Source organism: Lissotriton vulgaris, chromosome 6 (genome assembly GCF_964263255.1).
Source record: "Lissotriton vulgaris chromosome 6, aLisVul1.2, whole genome shotgun sequence".
NCBI lineage: Eukaryota > Metazoa > Chordata > Amphibia > Caudata > Salamandridae > Lissotriton > Lissotriton vulgaris.
The window spans coordinates 1,406,719,055-1,406,738,914 of NC_141694.1; the positions used below are offsets into that span (position 1 = coordinate 1,406,719,055).

At 47.1% G+C, this 19,860-nt stretch overlaps 1 protein-coding gene and 1 pseudogene across 3 annotated transcripts in view; both read right to left on the reverse strand.

The window, feature by feature from the left end:
* Positions 1 to 19,860, reverse strand: part of CFAP61 (cilia and flagella associated protein 61) — a 1,856,219-nt gene that overhangs the window by 510,750 nt on the left and 1,325,609 nt on the right. The gene's annotated exons all lie outside the window — the stretch shown is intronic.
* On the reverse strand, positions 1,484 to 19,058 carry LOC147708927 (uncharacterized; annotated as a pseudogene).

Below are 19,860 nucleotides of genomic sequence, written 5' to 3' on the forward strand. Positions count from 1 at the left end.
AATACACAAGGTGGAGCATAGCAGTACAAAACATAGAAGTACATCAATATAGTGGGTATCAACCGTACATCTCTACAGAAAGAACAGTACCAGGAGAGTGGGTACGTATCCAGAGGTCATCAGTCCCTGAGTCGAGGCAGTTCAAGCATCTCCACAGAGGAGCAGACAATGTGCCCCCCCCCCCCCACACAATGATTATACAGTGTAAGGCATGCACGGTAAGAAGCATCAAAACACAGAACCCCTCCCGGTAACTGTGTCACATGGAGTGTCGTAGACCGAGGTGTGATCCTATCAAGCGAGACCCCGTCAGCCCACCCCAACCCGATCCTCACTGTCCGAATCAGAATCCTGCACGGCCCTGGTAAGTAGGTACACCTGTAGCGGGCTCCAAAAGTCCCTAGGCCTACAGCGCACAGGCATCATTTCTGCGTATACATTAAATTGGTCTTGACAATAGATAACATCCTTCAGCCAGTCCTCGAATCGCGGTATCCTGCCCCGCCCCCAACAACAGGCCACTCGTCGTTTCTCTAACAGTAGTGCCACATCCACAAACCTGCGATAGGTCGCCGGCACCTCCTTGGTATAACCTAACAATAGGACCACAGGGTCGAACAGCACCCCATCCTCAGTCATGACCCGAAGAAACCAGCCGTAGTTGACAGTAGGCAGCAGGTTGATAGGATTGCCTATATTGTGTCTGGTAGGGCTGGTATTGTTGTGCCCTTTGGAATTTTCCTCTGTAAGTGGAAAAACCACGTCCTTTTGCCCCTCTGAATGGTACTTTCCTGTATTGGAGGGAACCTAAGGATTTAGCTGAACCCGTGTCCTTTTTGATGGATAGAAGCACCTCATGTATATGTTTGCCAAATAAAGCATCCCCATCAAATGCCATATCCAGAACCTTTGAGTGGACCTCTTGTCTAAATATGGTTTCTTTTAACTACGCTTGGCGTCTTAAGATCGCCGGCCCTGCCAGTTGGCGCAACCCCATGTTGGCTATGTCCATAGCGCAATCAATTGTCTCCGAGGCCACCTGTTCTCCTTCTATGAGGATCTTTCTAGCTTCCTGCTTTCTGTCCTCAGGAGTAAGGTCTAGTAGAGAGGCCATGTCCGACCACATTTGTCTATCGTAGTGTCCGATGATAGCCAAAACGTTGCCTGCCTTAATGGTAGTTGCAGCCATGGTGGAAAAACGCTTCCCCATAATGTCTAGCTTACGCCCTTCTTTGTCCGGAGGAGTGGAGATCAGGGTGGCTGGTTCTGGTATCTCCATTGTGCTGCCTGCAAAATATCAGAATCCGGCTTTGGATGGCCTGTCAGCCAAGAAGGCAAATTTTCTGGGGCTTTGTAATTTTTGTCTATGCGAGAGAGCTCTGGAGGTTTTGTGGCCAAGGTCATCATTATCTTTATACCCTCTTGTCATATGTAGTCAATAATTGGAATTGTGCGTATTGACTTTCTAGCTTCCTCTTTAAAATCACACCGAAGTGTTACAGAGGGTAGAGAGTAGGAATGATGCAGTCCTCCCAAGGGTCCGCAGTTGGGTCTTGGATTTCACCTTCTTCTCGCTCTTCGTCCGAAGAGGAAGGTCATCCGGATCATCCTCTTGCGGAAAAGGTGATGGCACTGTAGAAGTTGCCTGTGAACTGGGTTTCTCAAGGACTTGCGCTTGCGCCAGTAGTTTATTGGGAACATCTTGAGATGGAAATCTATGTTTGTAATCTGCCAGCATAGCTTGAAGGTCTTGAATCAAAGTTGGCGGCAGGTGAGCCATCTTTCTAGGGCGATGTTTGTAGCGTTGATAATGATGCAGCGGTGCAAGATGTGGATGGTAGTATTGCTGGTCCTCATAGTCTTTGTCAAGATCCTGACACTTCACATGCAACTCTGAAGGACTGTGTACTGCTCCATATATACCATCATCTTCCTCTTCATCCTCATCCGACTCCTGAAGATCCAAAAGGTGCAAAGGATGCAAAGGGGAGATTTTACTATAAGCTGACATCTCAGGATAAACATATTTCTTTGTTACCCTAATCATCGTTGATGGTGGCATCAGCGGGCTTTGGGCCACAGACGTTGAAAATCCTGTCCTTGACGGTGTCCTCGTCGACGTACCTGTCATCGAGTCATCGACAGAAGTGGCGTTGACGATATAGACATCGAAGGTATCTTTGACGGCTTCGTCACTGTAACCCTCGCCCACTGCACAAATGGGGCAGACGTCAACGATGATGGCGTCGACGATATCTTCGTCGACGGTACAGGTCCAGAGATGGCTGTAGTGGTCATCGTACCTGATGTAGACGGGGCTGATAACATACTCATGTAACTTGTCTTCATCGATGACCCAGTGGCTGTCGTCGACTGTGGTGTAGTCGATGGAGATTTTTCAATTCTGCTCTTTCCAGGATCCGATGAAGTGGCTCTATGTTGCTTCTTATCTTTCATCAAAGGGGTAGAGGAAACAGAAGACGAAGGCTCAGAGGAGACCTTGGAATGTTTCTCCTTTTTTGAGCACTTGCTTTCTGGAGAGAGTTTGAGGTGTTTCATGCCCTCTCCAGAGACTTTCTCTTCAGACCTTGCTCTTTTATGAGGTCTGGGACGAGCCATCACTGTCCTCCTCTGATGACTTGCGGTGCTTAGTGGACTGTAACTACAGAAGAAGCCTCCCCCTCTGTCTCTTAAAGTCTTAGAAGAGAAAGTGCGACAGATTTTGCACTGTTTTACCTCAAGGGCTGGGTGGAGGCAGTAAATGCAGTCCTTGTGAGGATCATCAACATGAACTCTCTTCTTGTCACAGGTCTTGCAGGGCCGAAAAAGTCCTTTCTTATCAGACATGATGAGTAGAAATCTTTGAAGAACAAGCATTTGCAATGCAATAGGTCTCGCATTAGGAAAGTTTGAGCTATTGGTATTGTAAATGACAATTTTTTAATTTATGTGTTGGTTTTGAAAATACCGAACTTAATAGCTTTGTCATTTACAATGCCAATAGTTATAACTTTTGCAAATGTGACACCTATAGCATTTGTAATGCAATATGTGTTGTATTTACGTGACTTCGATGTATTAATATAACAATGGCTTTTATTTGTTATCAATAATTAATACTCAAATAAAAGTTATTGTCATTTATAATGGCAATAGCGTAAACTTTTGTAAATAACTTTTGTTAAGATTATGTTCAGTGTATTTTATTGTGACGAAAATCCAAGAACACAAGGGAAATATTAACACCTTTTTGTGACATTTGTATTAAAGCTTGAAACATTGAGAGAACATATTTGACCCAGTTGTGGTTGAATGGTTGCACAGATTGATGCTGTGGTGACGCTGAGTGATGCAGTGGCATTAGTGATGCTGTGGGAGCGCATAGTGATGTTGTAGTGCCCCTGGGTGATGCTGTGGTGGTGCTGAGTGATGCTGCGGTGATGCGATAGATAGAGTGAGTGCGATAGAAAGATAAAGTGAGTACGATAGATAGGAGGGAGGGCGATAGATAGAGGGAGGGCGATAGATAGATAGAGCGAGGCCGATAGACAGACAGATAGATAGATAGACCGACAGAGTGAGGGCGCTAGATAGAGTAATTCTGTGGCGTGTAATTATGTGGCACTGAGTGGTATTTGGAGTGTATGTTGCGTTGAGAACAGTGTAAAGATGTAGCATAAAATTATGTGGCATTGAGTGGTATTTGGAGTGTATGTTGCGTTGAGTGCAGTGTAATTATGTGGTGTGTAATTATGTGGCACTGAGTGGTATTATGAGGAGTGTATGGTGTATTCAGTAGAGTGTAATTGTGTGGCGTGTAATTATGTGGCACTGAGTGGTATTGTTTGGAGTGTATGTTGCATTGTAATTATGTTTTAAGAAAAGGGGGTGGTGATGAACAGAGTGTCTGAGTTAAACAGACCACTCTTACCCAGTCCAAAGATCAGGGCTTGATCCATCACCGTTATTTATCTCACTGCCCCATCCCAGCTCAGAACCTGGCTATATGCAAATCAGTCTGTCCCTGGCCCAGTGCATCATGGGAACAGGGCAGACTAAACTACCAAGCCAATTCTTCACCAGAAAGGAGACAAGCTACCGGGGACCGGTTTCTGGCATTTCAGCCTTCTTCGGCCCGGCTTGCTTGAATCCTGATGGAGCAGTGAGAAAGGGACTCATGTCTGAGTATACCCTGCCACACCTATAGTGGCCAAAAACGATTTAAGAAAAGGGGGTGGTGATGAACAGAGTGTCTGAGTTAAACAGACCACTCTTACCCAGTCCAAAGATCAGGGCTTGATCCATCACCGTTATTTATCTCACTGCCCCATCCCAGCTCAGAACCTGGCTATATGCAAATCAGTCTGTCCCTGGCCCAGTGCATCATGGGAACAGGGCAGACTAAACTACCAAGCCAATTCTTCACCAGAAAGGAGACAAGCTACCGGGGACCGGTTTCTGGCATTTCAGCCTTCTTCGGCCCGGCTTGCTTGAATCCTGATGGAGCAGTGAGAAAGGGACTCATGTCTGAGTATACCCTGCCACACCTATAGTGGCCAAAAACGATTTAAGAAAAGGGGGTGGTGATGAACAGAGTGTCTGAGTTAAACAGACCACTCTTACCCAGTCCAAAGATCAGGGCTTGATCCATCACCGTTATTTATCTCACTGCCCCATCCCAGCTCAGAACCTGGCTATATGCAAATCAGTCTGTCCCTGGCCCAGTGCATCATGGGAACAGGGCAGACTAAACTACCAAGCCAATTCTTCACCAGAAAGGAGACAAGCTACCGGGGACCGGTTTCTGGCATTTCAGCCTTCTTCGGCCCGGCTTGCTTGAATCCTGATGGAGCAGTGAGAAAGGGATTCATGTCTGAGTATACCCTGCCACACCTATAGTGGCCAAAAACGATTTAAGAAAAGGGGGTGGTGATGAACAGAGTGTCTGAGTTAAACAGACCACTCTTACCCAGTCCAAAGATCAGGGCTTGATCCATCACCGTTATTTATCTCACTGCCCCATCCCAGCTCAGAACCTGGCTATATGCAAATCAGTCTGTCCCTGGCCCAGTGCATCATGGGAACAGGGCAGACTAAACTACCAAGCCAATTCTTCACCAGAAAGGAGACAAGCTACCGGGGACCGGTTTCTGGCATTTCAGCCTTCTTCGGCCCGGCTTGCTTGAATCCTGATGGAGCAGTGAGAAAGGGACTCATGTCTGAGTATACCCTGCCACACCTATAGTGGCCAAAAACGATTTAAGAAAAGGGGGTGGTGATGAACAGAGTGTCTGAGTTAAACAGACCACTCTTACCCAGTCCAAAGATCAGGGCTTGATCCATCACCGTTATTTATCTCACTGCCCCATCCCAGCTCAGAACCTGGCTATATGCAAATCAGTCTGTCCCTGGCCCAGTGCATCATGGGAACAGGGCAGACTAAACTACCAAGCCAATTCTTCACCAGAAAGGAGACAAGCTACCGGGGACCGGTTTCTGGCATTTCAGCCTTCTTCGGCCCGGCTTGCTTGAATCCTGATGGAGCAGTGAGAAAGGGACTCATGTCTGAGTATACCCTGCCACACCTATAGTGGCCAAAAACGATTTAAGAAAAGGGGGTGGTGATGAACAGAGTGTCTGAGTTAAACAGACCACTCTTACCCAGTCCAAAGATCAGGGCTTGATCCATCACCGTTATTTATCTCACTGCCCCATTCCAGCTCAGAACCTGGCTATATGCAAATCAGTCTGTCCCTGGCCCAGTGCATCATGGGAACAGGGCAGACTAAACTACCAAGCCAATTCTTCACCAGAAAGGAGACAAGCTACCGGGGACCGGTTTCTGGCATTTCAGCCTTCTTCGGCCCGGCTTGCTTGAATCCTGATGGAGCAGTGAGAGAGGGACTCATGTCTGAGTATACCCTGCCACACCTATAGTGGCCAAAAACTATTTAAGAAAAGGGGGTGGTGATGAACAGAGTGTCTGAGTTAAACAGACCACTCTTACCCAGTCCAAAGATCAGGGCTTGATCCATCACCGTTATTTATCTCACTGCCCCATCCCAGCTCAGAACCTGGCTATATGCAAATCAGTCTGTCCCTGGCCCAGTGCATCATGGGAACAGGGCAGACTAAACTACCAAGCCAATTCTTCACCAGAAAGGAGACAAGCTACCGGGGACCGGTTTCTGGCATTTCAGCCTTCTTCGGCCCGGCTTGCTTGAATCCTGATGGAGCAGTGAGAAAGGGACTCATGTCTGAGTATACCCTGCCACACCTATAGTGGCCAAAAACGATTTAAGAAAAGGGGGAAATGCCAGAAACCGGTCCCCGGTAGCTTGTTTCCTTCCCAGTGTAAGAATTGGCTTTTGTAGTTTGGTTTGCCCTGTTCCCATCATGCACTGGGACAGGAACAGACTAATTTGCATACAGCCAGGTTCTGAAACTGGGATGGTGCAGTGAGCTAAAAAACGGTGTTGGATCTAGCCCTGATCTCTTGACTGGGTGAGAGTATTCTGTTTAATTCAGAGACTCTGTCCCTCACCACCCCTTGTTCTAAATATTTTTGTCCACCCTAAGCGTGGAAGGGTATACTCAGATGTGAGTCCCTTGCTCATTGCACCATCAGGATTCAAGCAAGCCGGGCCGAAGACGGCTGAAATGCCAGAAACCGGTCCCCGGTAGCTTGTTTCCTTCCCAGTGTAAGAATTGGCTTTTGTAGTTTGGTTTGCCCTGTTCCCATCATGCACTGGGACAGGAACAGACTAATTTGCATACAGCCAGGTTCTGAAACTGGGATGGTGCAGTGAGCTAAAAAACGGTGTTGGATCTAGCCCTGATCTCTTGACTGGGTGAGAGTATTCTGTTTAATTCAGAGACTCTGTCCCTCACCACCCCTTGTTGTAAATATTTTTGTCCACCCTAAGCGTGGAAGGGTATACTCAGATGTGAGTCCCTTGCTCATTGCACCATCAGGATTCAAGCAAGCCGGGCCGAAGACGGCTGAAATGCCAGAAACCGGTCCCCGGTAGCTTGTTTCCTTCCCAGTGTAAGAATTGGCTTTTGTAGTTTGGTTTGCCCTGTTCCCATCATGCACTGGGACAGGAACAGACTAATTTGCATACAGCCAGGTTCTGAAACTGGGATGGTGCAGTGAGCTAAAAAACGGTGTTGGATCTAGCCCTGATCTCTTGACTGGGTGAGAGTATTCTGTTTAATTCAGAGACTCTGTCCCTCACCACCCCTTGTTGTAAATATTTTTGTCCACCCTAAGCGTGGAAGGGTATACTCAGATGTGAGTCCCTTGCTCATTGCACCATCAGGATTCAAGCAAGCCGGGCCGAAGACGGCTGAAATGCCAGAAACCGGTCCCCGGTAGCTTGTTTCCTTCCCAGTGTAAGAATTGGCTTTTGTAGTTTGGTTTGCCCTGTTCCCATCATGCACTGGGACAGGAACAGACTAATTTGCATACAGCCAGGTTCTGAAACTGGGATGGTGCAGTGAGCTAAAAAACGGTGTTGGATCTAGCCCTGATCTCTTGACTGGGTGAGAGTATTCTGTTTAATTCAGAGACTCTGTCCCTCACCACCCCTTGTTGTAAATATTTTTGTCCACCCTAAGCGTGGAAGGGTATACTCAGATGTGAGTCCCTTGCTCATTGCACCATCAGGATTCAAGCAAGCCGGGCCGAAGACGGCTGAAATGCCAGAAACCGGTCCCCAGTAGCTTGTTTCCTTGCCAGTGTAAGAATTGGCTTTTGTAGTTTGGTTTGCCCTGTTCCCATCATGCACTGGGACAGGAACAGACTAATTTGCATACAGCCAGGTTCTGAAACTGGGATGGTGCAGTGAGCTAAAAAACGGTGTTGGATCTAGCCCTGATCTCTTGACTGGGTGAGAGTATTCTGTTTAATTCAGAGACTCTGTCCCTCACCACCCCTTGTTGTAAATATTTTTGTCCACCCTAAGCGTGGAAGGATATACTCAGATGTGAGTCCCTTGCTCATTGCACCATCAGGATTCAAGCAAGCCGGGCCGAAGACGGCTGAAATGCCAGAAACCGGTTCCCGGTAGCTTGTTTCCTTCCCAGTGTAAGAATTGGCTTTTGTAGTTTGGTTTGCCCTGTTCCCATCATGCACTGGGACAGGAACAGACTAATTTGCATACAGCCAGGTTCTGAAACTGGGATGGTGCAGTGAGCTAAAAAACGGTGTTGGATCTAGCCCTGATCTCTTGACTGGGTGAGAGTATTCTGTTTAATTCAGAGACTCTGTCCCTCACCACCCCTTGTTGTAAATAGCATTGTAATTATGTAGCATATGAGTATGTGGCACTGAGTGGTATTGTGTGGAGTGTGTGTTGCATTCAGTAGAGTGTAATTATGTGGTGTGTAATTATGTGGCACTCAGTGGTATTTGGAGTGTAAGTTGCGTTGAGCGCATTGTAATTATGTACAATATAATTATGTGGCACTGAGTGGTATTGTGTGGAGTGTATGTTGTGTTCAGTAGAGTGTAATTGTGTGGTGTGGGTTCATTGACATTAAGTAAGGCAATGGCTGAAGAAGGCAGAAACACTGCCCCTCTCGATATATATTGTGGGGTGATTAGAATGTGAGTGACACTTCAAACAAGAGAGAAAGGGGGAGAGGGAGAGAGAGGGGAGTGCAAGAGAGAGAGGGAAGGGAGAGATAGGGGAGTGCAAGAGAGAGAGGGAAGGGGGAGAGAGAGCAGAGTTCAAGAGAGAGAGGGAAGGGAAGGGGAAGGGGAGAGAGAGGGGGGTGCAAGAGGGAAATGGAAGGGGGAGAGAAGGGGTGCAAGAGAGAGAGGGAGAGAGAGGGGGGTGCAAGAGAGAGGAGAGTGCAAGGGGGAGAGGGAGAGAGAGGGGAGTGCAAGAGGGAGAGAGAGGGGAGTGCAAGAGAGAGGAGAGAGAGGGGAGTACAAGAGAGAGGGCGGAGAGGGGAGTGCAAGAGAGAGGGAAGAGGGAGAGAGAGGGGAGGGAAAGAGAGAGAGGGAAGGGGGAGGGAGAGAGGGGAGTGCGAGAGAGGGAGGGAGAGAGGGGGGTGCGAGAGAGGGAGAGAGAGGGGGGCGTGCAAGAGAGAGAGGGAGAGAGAGGGGAGTGCAAGAGAGAGGGGGTGCAAGAGAGAGAGGGAAGGGAGAGAGAGAGTGGAGTGCAAGAGAGAGAGGGAAGGGGAGAGAGAGGGGAGTGCAAGAGAGAGAGGGAAGGGAGAGAGAGAGGGGAGTGCAAGAGAGAGAGGGGAGGGAGAGAGAGAGAGGGAAGTGCAAGAGAGAGAGGGAAGGGGGAGAGAGAGAGAGGAGTGCAAGAGAGAGAGGAGAGGGGGAGAGAGGAAAGTGCAAGAGAGAGAGGGAAGGGGCGAGAGAGAGGAGTGCAAGAGAGAGAGAGAAGGGGAGAGAGGGGAGTGCAAGAGGGAAGGGGAGAGAGAGGGGAATGCAAGAGAGAGGGAAGGGATAGGGAGAGGGGAGTGCAAGAGAGAAAGGGAAGGGGGATAGAGGGGAGTGCAAGAGAGAGAGGGAAGGGTGAGAGAGAGGGGAGTGCAAGAGAGAGGGGGAGGGAGAGAGGAGGGAGAGGGGAGTGCAAGAGGGAGAGGGAAGTGGGGGAGAAAGAAGATGAAGAGAGCGCTGGAAGAGGGAGAGAAAGAGGGAGGGTGAAGAGGGGAGAGAGAGAAGAGGAGGGAGAGGGTGGGAAAAGAGCAGAGAGGGAGGGAAGGAGAGAGAGGGGTGGTAAAAAGAGTGGGAGATAGAGGGAAGAGAGGGAAGTGGGAGGGAGAAGAGGGAGGGTGGAACAGAGAGAAAGAGGGAAGAAGAAGAGAGCGTGGCGAGAGACAGAGAGAAGATGGAGAAAGGGAGGGAGGGGGAATGGAGGGAGAGATGAGGGAGTTATTGAGCGAGTGTGTGTGTGTTTTTAGTTAAGTTATGCTGAGTGTTTTCCCGGCACTTTCTGCACTCTGTAGTAAGATTAACTCGAAGCCTTCAAGAGGAACAGGAGAAATGAAACAGAGGCTCAGAGACAAGGGAAAAGAACAGATATGGGACTGAGGAAGAAAGTGCAACCTTTAGGGATGGAGTGGTTTGTCTCCAAAAAAGGTATGATCTTGTCTGAAGCCTGGGTGTTGCTGACAGTTTTTTTCTGCGCATGTCTTTGCCCAGATCTCACATAAAGTTTTTTATGTCTGTTAATTACTCCTTCTCATTAATACACTTAAAACGTTTTAGTGAAAAATAAATTATCATTTTATTAATCAGTTGTTTCCTAATGGGCAGATACGCCATTAACATATGTGAAATAAAATACATACAATATTGCACGTGAGGTGATTGCATATGGAGGAAGGAACTACACGTACCCACAGATGTCAGTGAGAAAAGTTCACTCGTGTGTGCATTAAATATGGGCAGATCTATATTACAAGGATAGAAATCTGACCACTGTGCTATGGTTTTACTCCAAAATATTTTTCGAGGGGGCGGTGTGGCGAGCAGTGAATTGCAGGGGGCAAGCGTGATTAAGGACAGCTGGAAGCCGTGACACAATGTAGGTTTTCCTCTGGTTTAATGTTGTACCTGATAAAGTGAGACAGAGAACCCAGCCGCAGAGGCAAGCTAAGCCCACCCCCTCCTCACCCGGGCTGTGCCCACTGGGCGGATATACTTGGACCACGACATCGGTGTTTGTAACAGAGACCGGTCATACACTCATCACACACCGGCTGCCATTAAAATGCCATTAACCCACCTTGACCAGCACTGATCAGCACGGCACATGCTTCATTTTCCTAACACAAAATATAGCGCTTCCGCGTCTAGTCAAGGGTGCCTAGCGCTACATAACTGTAATTTCAATGCAGTTCAATACAGCGCCTAGGCGGATGCCATCTTATTTCAGGAAGATTTGGAAATAGATGGTATTTCCAGGAAACTTGTTGTAAGCATATCGATGTCAACTATATCATGAGGCAAAGAGATGGTCACGAAACGTCCTCGGGTTCTGGGAGGCGCGTGCTGACTCCTGCCTGGCGATGTACCTGTGGGAGAATATACTGCATCGACGCACGATTTTAAAATGCTGGAAGAGAGAGGCTTAGATGGAGAGCAACGGAGGCCTGGGTGGGTTAAACAGAGAAGGGCAGAGAGAGAAACAAAGAGAGGTAGAAAGGAGAGGTAACAAGAGAGAGAGAGAAAACGGGCAAGACATGCAAAAAGAATTGGAGAAAAAGAACAAGGGGAAGTAAGACACATATAGAGCTCGATGTTAAAAGGCGAGAGTGTTAGATTGAGAGGGAAGAAAGGGTAAAATGGAGAAAGTGAAATATGAGCAAAGAGAAACAAGTACGGGAAATGCAAGCGGGGGGGGGCGGGGAGCGGATCGCTTTGAAGTAGCTCATGGCCAAGCGGCTGTGAAAGTGAAAGCAAAGCAATTAGGGGGGAGGTGGGAGGGAGGCTGATGGCTTTGATGTGTGAAGCAGGCGAAAGACGGGAGCTGAGATAAAGGAGGAGGTGGACAAAGTTAAAGGATGTACGGAGAGAGAGGGACAGAGAGGAGGACAGGTGGGAGGGAACAAAGCCTCGGGGAAGCTGGCTGGGGAGAGGGAGGAGAAATAAGAGTAAGGCTGTGTGCGGGGAGAGAGAGGGGAGGTGCTGGAGCTGGGGAACAGATGGCCGTGAAGCAGGGGGCGGGGCAGCGGAACCCTTTGATGTGGCCTGGCAGCCGTGAAAGGAGAAATGCTGCTGCCAGGGGGAAGGCTCGTGCATGAGAGCAGGTCACGTGAGTGTGATTCACGTGAACTGTCCAAAATCCGCTGGAGGAGAGCCCTTGGCCTGAAGTAGTGGTTCAGCGGCATTAGACTCGCAATTCATTCCTTGCTGAATAGAATAAGGCGAGACCTAAAAAACCTGTAAGGTAAAAAACTGAGTAGAACTCTGGGAGACTCCCTTCACACACAACGGCGGAGAAAATCTGAGGGAAACTGCCTCTGCTGGTAAGGTTTTAGAGGGTGCTGGCAGCTGATTGGCTGCATTCAACATTTAGGGCCAGATGTAGGTAAATATCATTTACTGATTCTAAAATACCGAATTTTACCGATTCGGTATTTTAGAATCGGTAAATGATATGTAGATAATGATTCGGTAAATTTTACCGAATCGGTAAAATTCTATAAAAACCGATTTGGTATTTACCGATTCGGTATTCCCCATTCATTCCTATGGGCCTCCAGACCCATAGAAATGAATGAAAATTACCGATTCAGTAAATAACGAATCAGTAATAGGGGGTAGACTTACAAGGGTGGCAGGGTGGCACATTGACACCCTGTTGCACCCCTGTATAGTGCATGGGTGCACATGAGGCACACATTCATGCCCTAAGGGCATGTATGTCGGCCACATGGCACAGTTGAAAAAAGCACAAAATTGCTTTTTTTTAAGGTTTTCGATATTTTCCACCAACTTGTAGTTGGTGGTAAATAACGAATCCTTACAAGTGAAAAGCACTCACTTGAGTGCTTCCTACATTAAGGATTCGGTAATTTATCAAATCGGTATTTAAGAATTCGGTAATTTACCGATTCCTTAAATTACCGATTCGGTAAATTACAGAATCATTAAATTCGGCCCCTTCATCTAAAAAGCCTAATACCGGTCGGTAACGGCCGAAATTCAGTAATTTCGGCCGTTACCGACCGGTATAAGGCTTCCTACATCTGGCCCTTAGTCCTTTTTTAAATAGGACATAAGATAGGTTATATTGTCTCAGGGCATTATTTGAATACTGCTTGATTATGATACCGTGGGACTCCTATCTTGACGACAAGGAATGATTCAGGCATGTGAATCTATGAAAGATACCCCAATACTGGATAAACTACAATCCAAATGGAACTGTATCTTTGTATCTTACTTATGGAACAATGATCAGATCTAATACAACTGTCAATACTGGGTTGAAATTATAAAAAGAAAAGAAAAGGAATTAGTTACCTACCTGTACACTATAGTTCTCCAGTATTATCTTTCATAGATTCACATGCTTGTATCTTCCCCGTCGTCATGGTGGGAGTCTCACGGTAACAGAATGACCAAAGCAGTATCATAGAGAAGAAAACTGCATAGAAAAGCCCATAGGGACTGTAGTATTTAATAATCAGACCTCCTCATTGTTTGGTCCAAAAGTCAGCCAATCATCATTGATGCCCTGCCCTCGCTCTTCCCAGCAGAAGCTTCCTGCCTCATATTTCCGTCCCCGAGTGAGAGACATGGATAAATACCGAGAAAACAGGTTCTGCCTGAGAAACGGGGAGGTGGGCGGGCGCATGTGAATCTATGAAAGATAATACTGGAGAACTATAGTGTACAGGTAAGTAACTAATTCCTTCTCCAGTATTACATCTTTCATAGATTCACATGCTTGTATCAGAGTAGTAAGTAGTGCTCACAAAACCTGCAGCGTTTCCAGGATAGAACCCAGAAGGAAGTTCTGCAGCTGAAACATTGTTAGAACATGATCTTAGAATACACAGGTCAGACAGGAATAAAAACCAAATTCCCCTTTATAACATATTGTGCAAGTTCTCGAAGAAAAAACATAATAAAACCATCTATAACGATAGTATATGTTCTATATATATATATATATATATATAAATGCACTGTATAGAATATTAACAGAAAACCAAAGTATACCTTATTGAAATAGACGTTTCAGAAGAGCTTGTCCCACTGCCGTGTCCTCTTTCCACGCAGTGTCCAGACAGTAGTGCTTGGTAAATGAATTCACACTCTTCCACGTCGCCGCTCTGCAGATGTCGGGCAGCGACACTCTTGCGAACAAGGCCATTGATGTCTCAATCTTCCTTGTGGAATGAGTCTTCACTCTGGAAAGAAGCGGCTTTCCTGCTTTTTCATGACATTTCATGATAACCGATGATATCCATCTGGCAATACTCAGTCTTGACAGAGGGAGCCCTTTCCTTTGCCCTTCAAATGCAATAAATAACTGTTTGGATGTGCGGAATGTCTTTGTTCGTTCAATGTAGAACTTTAAAAATCTAGCTATGTCCAAAGAATGCAACGCTCTTTCTGCCTCAGATGAGGGATTGCTGAAGAAAGTAGGCAAAATAATTGGTTCGATGAGGTGAAAAGAAGTAGGGACTTTGGGTATAAATGTAGGATTTGTCCGTAATATAACCCTGTCCTGGCGAAATTGAAGAAAAGGCTCTTCCACTGAAAAGGCTTGAATTTTGCTAACCCTCCTCGCCGATGTAAGGGCGATCAGTAGGGCTGTCTTCCACGAGAGGAACTGTAAGTCTGTCTTGTGAATAGGCTCGAAAGGTGGCCTCATAAGTTGCGCCAAAACTGTATTGAGGTGCCAGGGCACTGGCGGGCGCTGAATGGGTGGAAAAACTCTAAAGAGCCCTCTAACAAACTCTTTTATCAGTGTATGAGACCAGAGAGACGGCTTATCTGGCACTCTCCTGAATCTTGATATTGCCGCCAAATGCACCTTCAGCGAGGCATGTGACAGACCTGCCTTTGATAACGACAACAGGTAAGGCAGAATACCTTCCGGGGGTACCGTCAACGGGTGTAGACTGTGACTGGCACACCAGTGGCAGAAACGAGTCCATTTTGCTGTGTATGTCTTGTTGGTGGACATAGCTCTAGATTGCGATAGAATTTGTCTGCAGTCTTGTGGAATGCTCATGGCTTGGAATTCCCGCTCATGAGGTTCCATGCGAATAATTTCAGAGATGCTACGTCTGGATGCAGAATTTGGCTGTTGCTCATCGAAATGAGGTTCTGGAATGTCGGGAATTGCACTTTGTTGCCTTTTGACATCTGCAGCAGATCTGAAAACCATGCCTGTCTCGGCCAAGCTGGTGCTATCAGAATGACATGACACGGTTCTGACCTCATTTTGTGAAGCACTCGCGGAATTAAGGGAATTGGTGGGAACGCGTAAGCGAACATTCCCGTCCAGTTCATGTGGAATGCATTCCCTTGGAATCTTGCTGAGGGTACCTGGACGCAAACTGATCGCATTTCGAATTGTCCCTGGTTGCGAACAAGTCGAATGTTGGTGTGCCCCATCTTTGAAACACCTTGTGAAGCTGAGTGTCGTGCAGTTCCCACTCGTGCGTCACACTCGCCGTGCGTCTTAGGACATCTGCTCATGTGTTGAGGATGCCCTGAATATGTTGCACCTGAATTGAAATGTCGTGGCTTATCAGCCATTTCCAGATTCTTTGCGCCAGAGCAGAAAGTTGTTAGGATCTTGTTCCGCCTTGCTTTAGAAGATAAAACATAGTCGTGGTGCTGTCCGTTTGAATGAGCACCGACGAGTTCTGGATTCTGGGCAGGAAAGCTTGGAGTCCCAGAAACACCGCTTTGAGCTCCAACATATTTATGTGAAGCCGTGCTTCCCACTCTGACCAGCGGCCCTGGATCTCCAGTTCTTGAAGGTGCGCGCCCCATCCTTGCAACGAAGCGTCCGTCGTCATCACATATTCGTGATTCTGAGGTACAAAATTCAGACCCTGATTTAAGTTCTTCTGAACCTTCCACCATGACATGGCCACCTTCATACGGTGAGTGATGGTAATCCGATCTTCGAAGGTCCCTTTGGACTGAACCCACTGCTCGTCCAGATGTTCCTGCAAGGGTCTCATTCGTTGACGGCAGTTTGGAACCTGTGGGATTCAAGAGGACATCATCCCCAACAAGGATTTGTACATTTGCACAGAAGTGAGCCTTTTTGTCTGAAGGGATGTTGCTAGGCCCATTACCTTCTTCATCCGCTCTTCGGACGGGTATGCTTTTGTTGCCTTGGTGCATATCCATGCCCCTAAGAATTGGATGCCCTGAGCGGGAGTCAGTGAAGACTTTTCCAAGTTGGTCCTTAGGCCTAAGCGGTGGAACAGGCGGATGAAGCACTGAAGGGACCTTCTGGCTCCTGTGAATGATGGGCCTGTCAATAGCCAATTGTCCAGATATGGGTAAATGCAATGCCCTCTTAACCTTAAGTGGGCCGCCATCGGGGCCATGCATTTTCGTAAACACCCTCGGGCCGATTTGAGGCCAAATGGCAACACCTTGAATTGGAAATGGCGACTCTCCACAGCGAATCTTAAATATTTTCTGTGCTTCCGATGAATTGGGACATGGAAGTACGCATCCATGAGATCCAAAGACGCCATGTAGTCTTTCTTTTTTAACATTAGAAGGTAGTCTTTCTTTTTTAACATTAGAAGGATCTCTTGTAATGAGAGCATTCGGAAGGGAATTTTCTTTATGTATTGATTCAGATCCCTCAAATCCAATACCTGTCTCCACTTCATAGTTTGTTTCTTTTTGATGAGGAAGAAATGCGCATGGAAGCCTTTCCCTCTGTGTTGTTGCGGTACTTCTTCTATAGCCCCCTTCTGCAAGAGTGATTGGACTTCCTTTTGCAGCTCCTGACGATGTTGGTGGTGTTCGAGCACCAGGGGATGATCTGGTGGCATTTCCACAAACTCTAGGGTATGGCCTCTGCTTATTACGTCCAAAACCCATTTGTTCAATGTTATGGACATCCAATTGTCGAAGTATTGAGACAGACAGATAGTGGTCGTTTTCCGGGATCCGCTGTGTGGGGAGCGCCGGCCTGAGATCATTGTCGTCTGTTGGACTGTTGATTCTTTCCTCTATTGGAAGACTTGCCCCTAGACTGCTGCTGGAAAGAGGAGTTGGAGGGCCTATACTGATTGCTTGTATTATATTGCCTATATCCTTGTTGGTTATAAGGCTGATATCTGTTGGTCTGATATGAAGACCTCTGATTAGATTGACCCCTTGCGCCTCTTTTACGAAAGGACTGGAACCGTCCTTGCTGAAGAGATCCAGCGCCCTAGCTGTATCTGTGTCTAACTTGATACCCGGTAGCGCTTCTTCTACGTGCTTTCCAAAGAGATTTTCGCCATCGAATGGCATGTCAACAATCTTTGCTTGCACCTCCGGACGAAAGGATGTTGCCTTTAGCCAACCCTGTCTCCGAAGTGAAACTGCTCCTGCCATCTGTCTGAACGCCATAGAGGAAACATCCATGGCAATGTCAATAGATTCCGATGCCGAATTTGCCCCGTCGCGGAGGACAGCCGCTGCCTCTTCTTTCTTATCCTCCGGTAGTGCAGACAGAATGGGTGCCAAATCCGACCACATTTGCCTGTTAGAACGGCTAATAAGGGCCATAGCATTGGCTGCTTTAATCGTAGAGGCTGCCATGACCGAAAAACCTCTTCCCGGCTCCATCCATCCTCCGTCCTTCTTTGTCTGGCGGCACCAATGAAGTAGCAACTGGATTCTTTGAATTCCTCTGCGCCGCCTGCGTCACCACCGACTCCGGTCTCGGGTGTCCTATTAGAGAGGCCGCAGCAGACTCCGGTGCTCTATATTTCTTTTCGATTCTAGGAACCGAAACCGCGATGGAAGCGGATGTCTTCAAAATTTTTAGGCCCTCTTCCCAAATGTGAGGAATAATCGGGATTGAGCGGGCAGATTTCCTGGCATCATCTTTGAAATCATATAAGAAACAATCCATTTCTTTAACTTCCATTTCCAAATCAAACCTCTTAGCTGCTTTTTCCATAATGTCATGGAATCCTCCAATATCCTGAGGAGGAGAAGTGGTTGGCGGCGGAGTAGGTGAAGGGGCCGACGGCAAAATGTACTCATTCCACTCCTGTCCCGTAGAATCTTGTATAAGTTCACCCTCCTCAGGTTGATCATCATCATCCGAATCCGTTAGATCATCCCTGATTGTTATCACTGGTGGTGATCTCACAACCTGTTCATGAGGAGTAGATTGGGTCTTTGGAGGTTGCGTTGTAGCCACCGGCGTAGATGACGGAGGCGCATTTGCCTCTGGAAAACAACAATAATAGTCGTTAATCATGAACCTCAGGTCAGAGACAAGAGAAACAGGTATGGAGACTGACTCTTCTCGCGACTCCTCTAGCGACTCTTCTTGTTGCTCGTCATCCTCATTATAGTTACATGTTTCCTGGAAAGATTCTTATCTTGTAGATTGAGCTCTCTCCTTGAAAGAAAACACCTCTTCTTCATCTGTGTCCTGGCTCTTTATTCTAAGTTGGGAAGGGCTGTATGCCGCTCCTGACGACTCCTCTCCTTCTGAATCCTGTTCCAGCAAAGTAGATGGTGGTAGAGGCGAAAGATGCATCCACGACGTGAATTCTGCAGATTTGCTTATGGTCGCCGAACCCCTCGACGACTGAAATGAGCGAATAGAGATCAAAGTCTTCGACTGTGGCGATTTAAATGCCTTTACCGTTGGAATTACAGTCTTCGTCGACGGTGTCGTCGTCGACATAGACATCGTCCACGGAGCCGTCGTCACCGAAGCCATCGTCGACGGGACCATCGTCGACGGGGTCTCCGTCGACTGAGTCGTCGACGTCTTCGTAGCTGATCCTTTCGTCGTCAACGGTTTCTTCGTCGACGGGATGGTCAAAATCGTTGACGTAGTCGTCGTCGACGCGCCCTTAGTTCCTGTCGTCGACGGAGCTGCCATCGTCAAAACAGTCGTTGGAGACGGTGAGGTCGTCGATGGGGCTGAAGACTTTACCGCATATTTTGCAGCAGAAACCAGGGAACTGGTCGACGGAGCAGACCCTGCCCCTTTCTGACCGAACGGCTTCTTGAGGGGAGTAAGAGGGAGAGATGACGCCACTTTCTCCTTAGATTTAACCTTCTTAGGCTCCACCCTTTCCTCAGAATGTGAGGCCTTTCTCTTTTTCGGTGTTAGGTTAGAAGATTCCTCCCCAGAATCTGAGTCTGATGCGGCCTTCTTCTTTTGAAGCCACAACAGCAAACGAGCCTCTTCGTCCCTCAGAGTTTTAGCAGAGAAGGTTCTACAATATTTACAATCCTTGGCAACAGGCTTAGGATGAAGACAATATAAGCAGTCCTTGTGAGGATCTTCAGAGAAAAGCCTAGCCTTTCCACAGGATCTGCAAGGCCTGAAAAGCCTCTTTTTAGAGCTTTCAGCCATTATGAGAGAAATTAGGTACACACAATACCTTAATCCAGATGAAATGACAGTTGAAATAAAAGGTCAATAGTTCACTCAGGAACAGCAAACTGAGCAGAGCTCAGGGAGACTCCTTTTTTCACACGACTCCTTTTTTCACACGAAGGCGGTTGGAAACCTGAGGAAGGAAGCTTCTGCTGGGGAGTGTGAGGGCAGGGCAGCATTGCTGATTGGCTGACTTTTGGACCAAACAATGAGGAGGTCTGATTACCAAATACTACAGTCCCTATGGGCTTTTCTATGCAGTTTTTTTCTCTATGATACTGCTTTGGTCATTCTGTTACCGTGAGACTCCCACCATGACTACGGGGAAGATACAAGCATGTGAATCTATGAAAGATGTAATACTGGAGAAACTGCAAACACCCAAAAGGAAAATTAACATTTTTAAGTGTTCAAATCTTTTGTGTTGAAAAGCTTGTAGAAAATGCACAGAACACAGGATAAATGTGGGACGTGCAAGGAAAAAGGATAAGGGTGTGGGGAAGATAAGAGAGTCAGAGAGGTGCAGAGAAGAGGCAAAGGTGGAAAGAAAGGGTAAAGAGTCATGGGAGAATGATGGCAGAAGGAGGAATGGAAAAGTTGGAAGATTGAATATATATATAATGAAAATCTCTTTCTCAGGTGGCTGTTGAAAATGTGTTTGAGAACACTCTAGTGTTGTAATTCTGGGTTTCACAGACGTCTGTGCCTGTACCTCAGAAGACTAACTGAGGCTATTTCATATAAGTAGATTTACAAATAACCATTAAAATATTTTTGT